The sequence below is a fragment of the Zootoca vivipara genome, chromosome 10 (assembly GCF_965207765.1).
Source record: "Zootoca vivipara chromosome 10, rZooViv2.hap1.1, whole genome shotgun sequence".
Classification (NCBI taxonomy): Eukaryota; Metazoa; Chordata; class Lepidosauria; order Squamata; family Lacertidae; genus Zootoca; species Zootoca vivipara.
In genome coordinates, this window is record NC_142593.1 from 23,330,182 (window position 1) to 23,338,046 (window position 7,865).

General features: G+C 41.7%; 1 pseudogene; it reads right to left on the reverse strand.

Moving 5' to 3' along the window:
- Nucleotides 1–542: 542 nt before the first annotated feature.
- LOC118076981 (large ribosomal subunit protein eL42-like) lies at nucleotides 543–7,479 on the reverse strand (annotated as a pseudogene).
- Between the last annotated feature and the right edge of the window lie 386 nt (nucleotides 7,480–7,865).

Genomic DNA, 7,865 nt, shown 5'->3' on the forward strand with positions numbered 1-7,865 from the left:
TCGGGATTTGGGCAAAGAACAAAATGAAATGGGCCACTTCAGAAAAGTTTGGTGCTTGTGAAGTGGGATCTCTCCAAAGCACCCCAAATGGAAGCAGGACCTCCGAAGTAAGATGCCTTTGAGATATAGGCATTTAAATAAAAAACCTGTTGTGGTGTGTCTGCTAAAAGCACATTTTGATCTCCAAGCTTATATAATATAATCCATTTTGTATGTTGTTTTCAGTAGTGTATGCATCGATATGCACAATCCACCTTCATATATGCATATGGATTGTATATAATTATATTGCAAAATTCAGAAAAGTGTGAATTTCAAAGGATATCTGAGTGTTCATGCACTGTTTCAGAAGGTGTGAATTAGGTAAAGTCACCTTTAAATGCAAACCAAATCAAATTTCTTTGACATTCCTGATGGAGACCAGTACCAACGAAGTTCCTTCAAAGCTCTTTGAAGATGTATAATTAAAGGGTTAATGTCTTAGGAACATTTTTTTTGATCCAATAAGACTTTTATAAAGTTTCATACACCAAGAAACAATGGGTTCCACAGCAGCCTAGAACTGGATAACCTGGCCCTTTCTCTCCTTGTCTCCTCCCAACTCGAAGTGCTTGCACCTCTTAATGGCCAGCATCCTCTTTGACCTGCAGTTGGGCTCCACACATTCCAGTCTCAGCACAATCTTCCTTGTGGTCTTTGCCTTTTTGTGGAAGATGGGCTTTGTTTGGCCACCCATAGCTACTCTGCTTGCGATTGTATCACCGCTTTCCCTGAGCATACAAAGATTCCTTGCTCTTCTTGTACTGAGTTACTTTGTGGGACTGGCGCTTCCGACACTTCTTGCAGTAAGTCCTGCGGGTTTGGGGGATGTTCACTATTTTGCCAGCTTCAGCATTGTCTGGACCATGTCTTAGGAATTCTGTCTTATATAATCAAAGGGCCTTCTCTTGTCCCAGACAATCTTTATTTGGTATGTGCTGCCACTGCAGCAGAAATAACAGATTTTTGGGGGGGTGGGGTGGGGGTATTGTCATTGGGCAAATGCCACAGGAAAAAGAGGTAACCCCTATCCCCCAGTAAAGTGGTCCCAAACTGAATGGCTTGGAGCCCAAGTAGCTCTTCATCTCTGTCTTTCAAGGAGCTCTAACCATAACTACTTGATGTTCAAAAACCATGGACAACACTCTTCAAAGTAAGCTAATGCCTTTCTCATAGGTTTTTCCCCCTCTACAGCCTCTGATGAATCTAAGAAGAAATCCTCACCAATTTCTTGCATTACCTGCTGAAATCCTTAGGCTTTGATGGAACGGTCTCAGTGCATTCAGAGGGGTGTATTTGTCTTATCACAGTTAAACTGGGGGATTTCCCAGAATGAGGCTAGCAACTGTGGGTGGAATTCAACAGAGTGCTAAGGAGATAATTCCATTGGCACAAGCAATTCCATGTGGCCAATGAAACAATCCCTCTTCTCCTCTTCCCGATTGCTGGTCTAGGGGCTCTCCATGTTGTGCTAGCAGGAGTGCTTGCACTGGCTTCTGCTAGTTGAATCTGGCCCTAAGTAATGACATTTCATTTCAGACTCTGGCCAGGAGGGCCAATCATCTATGGTATAAGTCACCCTAAGTACTATTTGAAATGGGGCAGCCAATAAATACCTAGAGATAAATAAATTCATAAAAAAATATGGCTAGATACCGTGGCATCTACGTGTGTGTGTGTGTGTGTGTGTGTGTGTGTGTGTGTTCCATCCTTCCTCCCAAAGGAGCCAAGGGTGATAAAAAAAAACCCACACAAAATGATAATACAGTTAAAACACCTAAACAAGACGTGATGATATTGTTCTAGATCTCTGTATTAGTTTTTTCTTAAAGTTTTTGTATCTTCTTTTTAAACTTTTTTCGCTTTTTTCTTGTTTTTTCCTTTTTCTATGTAAAATCCAATAAAAAATATTTTAAAATAAATAAAATACCTAAAAGCAATTTCAATAGAGATTCGGCTTAGTTAAGATATTGTGTACATTAGTAGAAAGATGGGATAAGAAACAATCTAATAGTCGTAACAGCAGCAGCAGCAGCAGCAGCAGCAGCAGCAACAACAACAACAACAACAACAACAACAACAACAACAACAGCGATACAGATGCCTTGTGGCACTCCAGCATGAGTAATCATTTCCACTTATATTCATAGTTTAACCATAGTATCACATTTGTAGAATGTGTCGCGATAATATATTACTATAGCATAATTCTTTCTTTCTTTTCATTCTAGTCAGTCTTTGTCCTGAAGGCCAGTTAATCTCCTATTCTCTCTCTCGCTCGCTCGCTCGCTCTCACTCTCTTTTTTGCCTGGCTACAATTTTAAAATTGTCAGAAGAAGGATAAATTTCATGCCATTTTGTGTTCCCATTACAATCTTCAGATTGTTAAGAGAAAGGATTAATTTTGGTCCATTTTCTGTCCTCATTACAGTCTGTTATGAGAATGGATTAATTTTATGACATTTTCTTCTCTCATTATAATCTTTGTTATGGGAATGAGAATATGTAATGAAAATGAGAACATATCAAGCATTAAAGAGCTGTGAGAACTCATGACAAAGACTGTAACAAGAATAGAAAATGGCACCCAATCCATTTTTTGTGACAGTCCCCAAGACTATAAAGTGAAACCAGAGTAACACGACATTTACTACTTCAGAAGACATAGGATTCTGAGGAAACAAGAACATAAAACCCCCACCCTACTCCATTATTGTGACAAGTGTGATGTTAGATGTGCATTTGACTCCATAGTGTTATAAAATGAGTGATACTAATACACATGTGCAATTACAGTACTCCACATAGATTGCAACAACTGCACCACTTGGGAATGAATTAGAGTTGATCCAAAATTCTGTGTTTTTTCTTATAAGATTTCTAAGATATTTCTTTTTCTTACAGCCCCATAGACAAAGGACATCTGAAGAACTGTGAAAACTCATGACAAAGACTGTAACAAGAATATAAAATGGCACCCAGTCCATTTTTTTGTGACAGTCCCTAGTGAAACCTGTGTGCTACAACATTTTGTGCCAAAATTTTATGTTTTTCTGATAAGATTTCTGATAATTTTCTTTTTCTTACCATCCCCATAGACAAAAAAACACTTAAAGACCTTTCTCTGAATATTCTCCACTATGTTGGTGACAACTGCACTCTCCCACATACACACATATACAAAATGTCTCAGAAATATGATAACTCCAGAGCTTTTGCGGAAAAGGAGGAGTTAAAATGGTGGTCAGGCTGCCAACACAATAGCTGTTGCTGTTACTAGGAACATTAAAAAAAGAAGTAGTGTAGTCTTGCCATTGCTAACAGTGAGCCCCATGCCTGAGAAACTGTTGAAGAATTTCTCCTTGCCCTGGATAAATTTGGTGAGATGGTTGTTACAATTTCTCTGTCCACAAGCTGCATGAATAATTTCAAGAAGCCAATTGTGCATAGCTCAAATTTGACTCTCCACTTGTCCATGAACAACAGCAACAACAACAACAACAACAACAACAACAACAACAACAACAACAACAACAACAACAACAATTTATTTATACCCCGCTCATCTGGCTGGGTTTCCCCAGCCACTCTGGGCGGCTTCCAACAGAATATTAAAAACAATACAGCATCAAACATTAAAATCATTAAACATTAAAACATTAAAAGCTTCCCTAAACAGGGCTGCCTTCAGTTGTCTTTTAAAAGTAAAATAGTTGTTTATTGCCTTGACATCTACTGGGAGGGTATTCCACAGGGCAGGTGCCACTACCGAGAAGGCCCTCTGCCTGGTTCCCTGTAACCTCACTTCTTGCAGCGAGGAAACCGCCAGTAGGCCCTCGGCACTGGACCTCAGTGTCCAGGCTGGACGATGGAGGTGGAGACACTCATTCAGGTATACAGGATCAAGGCCGTTTAGGGCTTTAAAGGTCAGCACCAACACTTTGAATTGTGCTCGGAAATGTACTGGGAGCCAATGAAGATCTTTCAGGACTGGTGTTATATGGTCTCAGTGGCCACTCCCAGTCACCAGTCTAGCTGCAGCATTCTGGATTAAGTGCAGTTTCCAAGTCACCTTCAAAGGTAGCCCTGCATAGAGCGCATTGCAATGCAGTAGTCCAAGCAGGAGATAACTAGAGCATGCACCACTCTGGGAAGACAGTCTGCGGGCAGGTAGGGTCTCAGCCTGTGTACCAGATGGAGCTGGTAGACAGCTGCCCTGGACACAGAATTGACCTGCACCTCCATGGACAGCTGTGAGTCCAGAATGACTCCCAGGCTGCACACCTGGTCCTTCAGGGGCACAGTTACCCCATTCAGGATCAGGGAGTCCTCCATACCAGCCCGTCCCCTGTCCTCCAAGAACAGTACTTCCGTCTTGTCAGGATTCAACCTCAATCTGTTAGCCGTCATCCATCCGCCAACCGCCTCCAGACACTCACACAGGACCTTCACCGCCTTCACTGGTTCTGATTTAAAAGAGAGGTAGATGAAGCTCAGTGGATGACCTTGGACCTCTAAGCCTAGTCAGCTTTACAGAGTTGTGAAGATAAAATGGAAGAGGAACAATGTACTTTATAAGTGAAATCTTAGGAATGGATTGCACAGTCATTTCCTCTGTACACAGGCAAGTTTCAACTAGTTCTCAGTCATGTACAGTGGTGCCTCACTTAACAAATGCCCTGCTTAACAAAATTCCCGCTTAACGAAAGGATTTTTTGAGCGGAGGTTGCCTCGCTAGACGAATTCGTTTTATGAAAAATTCGTCTAGCGAATCGCAGTTTCTCATAGGAATGCATTGAAATTCAATTAATGCGTTCCTATGGGCAAAAAAAAATTCAAAAAAAAATTCAATGCATTCCTATGGGATTTGCTAGACGAATTTTCCATTATAAGAAAAGATCCGTGGAACGAATTAAATTCGTCTAGCGAGGCACCACTGTATGTGCCTGCCCAATCGTGTTGACAAATGTTACAATGAAGTGGCACTCGGCAGTGATAGCTGCAAACGTAACAGGAGTTTTTGAACAAACAAAAAAACCCCAATGCATTCAAGCAGCCTCTCACAAGAGCTATTTGCTTCTTCTTCTTTTCACTTGAAGAGTACAGCTGTACTGACTAATGTTCATGTTTTCCAACTTTCCTGTAGTATATAATGGCCCAGCAATGCCCATTTGGGTGTTGAACAAAGCTTTGAGACCTACTCTACAGAAGTTTGAGCCATACAAATGTCAGCTGAAAGGGGAAATACCTATAATTGGTGTTAACAATGAAAAGCGATGTGAATCAGTACAATAGAGACAGATGAGCAAAAATTGGGGGCTGGCCAGAAATTTTCCCCACCAAGCAAACTGGCTTACGACTTGTGGTTCTTGCTTAGCTCATTGCCATTGACACATCTTTGGCAGTTTAGGCATTGGGTGAGCCTTAGTCTTGGCCGGAGGGAGGTTGCAGACTCTGCCTGTGCCTCCGAAAAATGAGTATCCCATTAAAGGGATCCAGGAGGAGTTGCTTCTGTCCAAATGCCCAGGCAGGAACCACAGGGAGGTGCCTACCACTAAGGCCCATTCATCGTTGGGCAGGCGTAATCCAAAACCCGGCCAGCGAAGCAAGATCGCAGGCCACTTTGCCAGCCAGGAAGTTCCACTCGGGAGGGTCACTCAGGATAATAATTGGGGGGGGGGGGATGCCAGGCCGCAATGGTGCCTCACCAAATAAGGTGAGCAGACTAATCTGAATTCTTGGCTGATAAGTCACAGAATGTGGTTTCTCTCATGCCCAGAGGTTTTGAGGGAAGCTGCCAGCAGACTCATGGGATCACTTCACCTGCCTAGCACTTATTTAACAGGCTGTTATTCTGCAGGTCTTTAAAATGATATATATGAGTAAATATAAACTTTACTTCTACGATTCACCCAAAAGCACTTGTGATTAGAAGTAAAAAGGAGAGGCATGATAAAGCCATTCCTATTGTCTGGCTGGAAGCTGGAACACACCCTCCTCTGGCGCCCCCTTCTCTCTGTCTAGTGTTTTTCATTTATGCAGAGTTTGCAGATGTTTTGGGGAGATCCAAAAATGTATCCAATTGCCCAGAAAAGTAAAAACATATTTCCAAGGCTCTGAGGTTGTTCCAAAGCCTCAGAACATGTCCTTGGACCATTTTGGACCTAGGTTGCCTTGATTTCGAGCCAGTTTGAATATCACCAAATTAGAGATATTTTCCTTGGAATTGTGCTTCCTCTGGGCCAAAGCAGAGACTTAATAACCAGCAAATGTAGAAAGAAAAATGAATGTGAGTCTCAAGTGGGCCTGGAGACGATCGAAAAAAAAATACTTCTCATTCTAATGTGTCAGTTATCACAGAAGTAGGATTGATTCTTTTGTTTTTGCTTAATGTAAATTGAGAATTAGAATTATTTATTTTATTTATTTTTAAAAGCATGACTAAAGTAACATGAGAGAGGTTGTAAGAGTGGATGTTGGGAAGCTAATCTATGGATTATAAAGGAATATGTGTACATGCTTTGCCCTCAGTTATAAGCCCTGCTCAGAAATTACAGTGGTACCTCTACTTAGGAATTTAATGCGTTCCGAATGCACATTCGTAAGTCGAAAAAAAATTGTAAGTCGAATCCCATAGGAATGCATTGGGAGAAAAAATTCGTAAGTTGAAGCAACCCTATCTAAAAATTCGTAAGTAGAAAAAAATCCTATCTAAACAGTATCCAGGATGGCGGACGGAGCTCCATTCGTAAGTAGAAACATTCGTAAGTCGAGTCTTTCATAAGTAGAGGTACCACTGTATTGTTCACACATTGAATCAGCTCATGAATGAGGTGCTGCTCTGCCCGATTTCTGGTGCCCAGGCATGGGCAGAGTGGCACCGGAAGTCACTTCTACGCATGTCCAGACATGCATAGAAGCAACCTCCAGTGCCGCGCTACCCATGTATGGGCACCGGAAATCGGGCAGCGCCAGAACCCAAAATGGAGCCTCCCTGGAAGGTAGGAAATCCGGGGGATTTACGGGATTTTTTCCAATCCGGGCTGCCAGCGGGAAACTGTTTAAAATATGGGGGTTTCCCGTGAAAAACGGGAGACTTGGCAGCTATTATCCTAGAGATGATGGCATTTTTAATGAAACTTTATTCTGTGCATAACATGCAGCTGTGCATCTATGTTTGTTGTTGTTGTTTTGTTGTTGTTACAATTGCATGAGGAACAGGGATCCTGTTTTTGTTTTGTTCACTGCACAACACCCAAACATATTCTGGACACTTCTCTGAGCCCAGTAGAAACCTGAACAGGGTCTTCCTCCCACTGACAAAAGTTGTGCCTGTTTTGAGGAAAGAGATATTTGACAGGTACCGTTTATCTTCTTAAACTGTTTCTGATGAAGCTTCTCAGCATAATGGTTTTCACCCTGAAGGGGTTCCTGCAGCATGTTCCTGGCCAATTTAGTCCTTTACTTGTAACTTCCCTAACAATAGACGTAGCTGGCAGCAGCTGACTATTAAAGGACTTTTAAAGTTGTTATTCTCACCCCATTAACCTTTTTTTCTGTTCAAACTCAGACCCCTTCAGAGCAATCAGATGGTACTGATACATAGCTGCCAAGTTTTCCCTTTTCTCGCGAGGAAGCCTATTCAGCATAAGGGAATTTCCCTTAAAAAAAGGGAGAACTTGGCAGCTATGTACTGATATAAGAATACTTTGGAAAGATATAAATTGATACTCCTATATGATGCAAAACTGAGAGGAAGACTTCCATCTACTAAACTCATCACTCAGAGCTGTAGTGTTTGTGTGTGTGTGTGTGTGTGTGTGTGT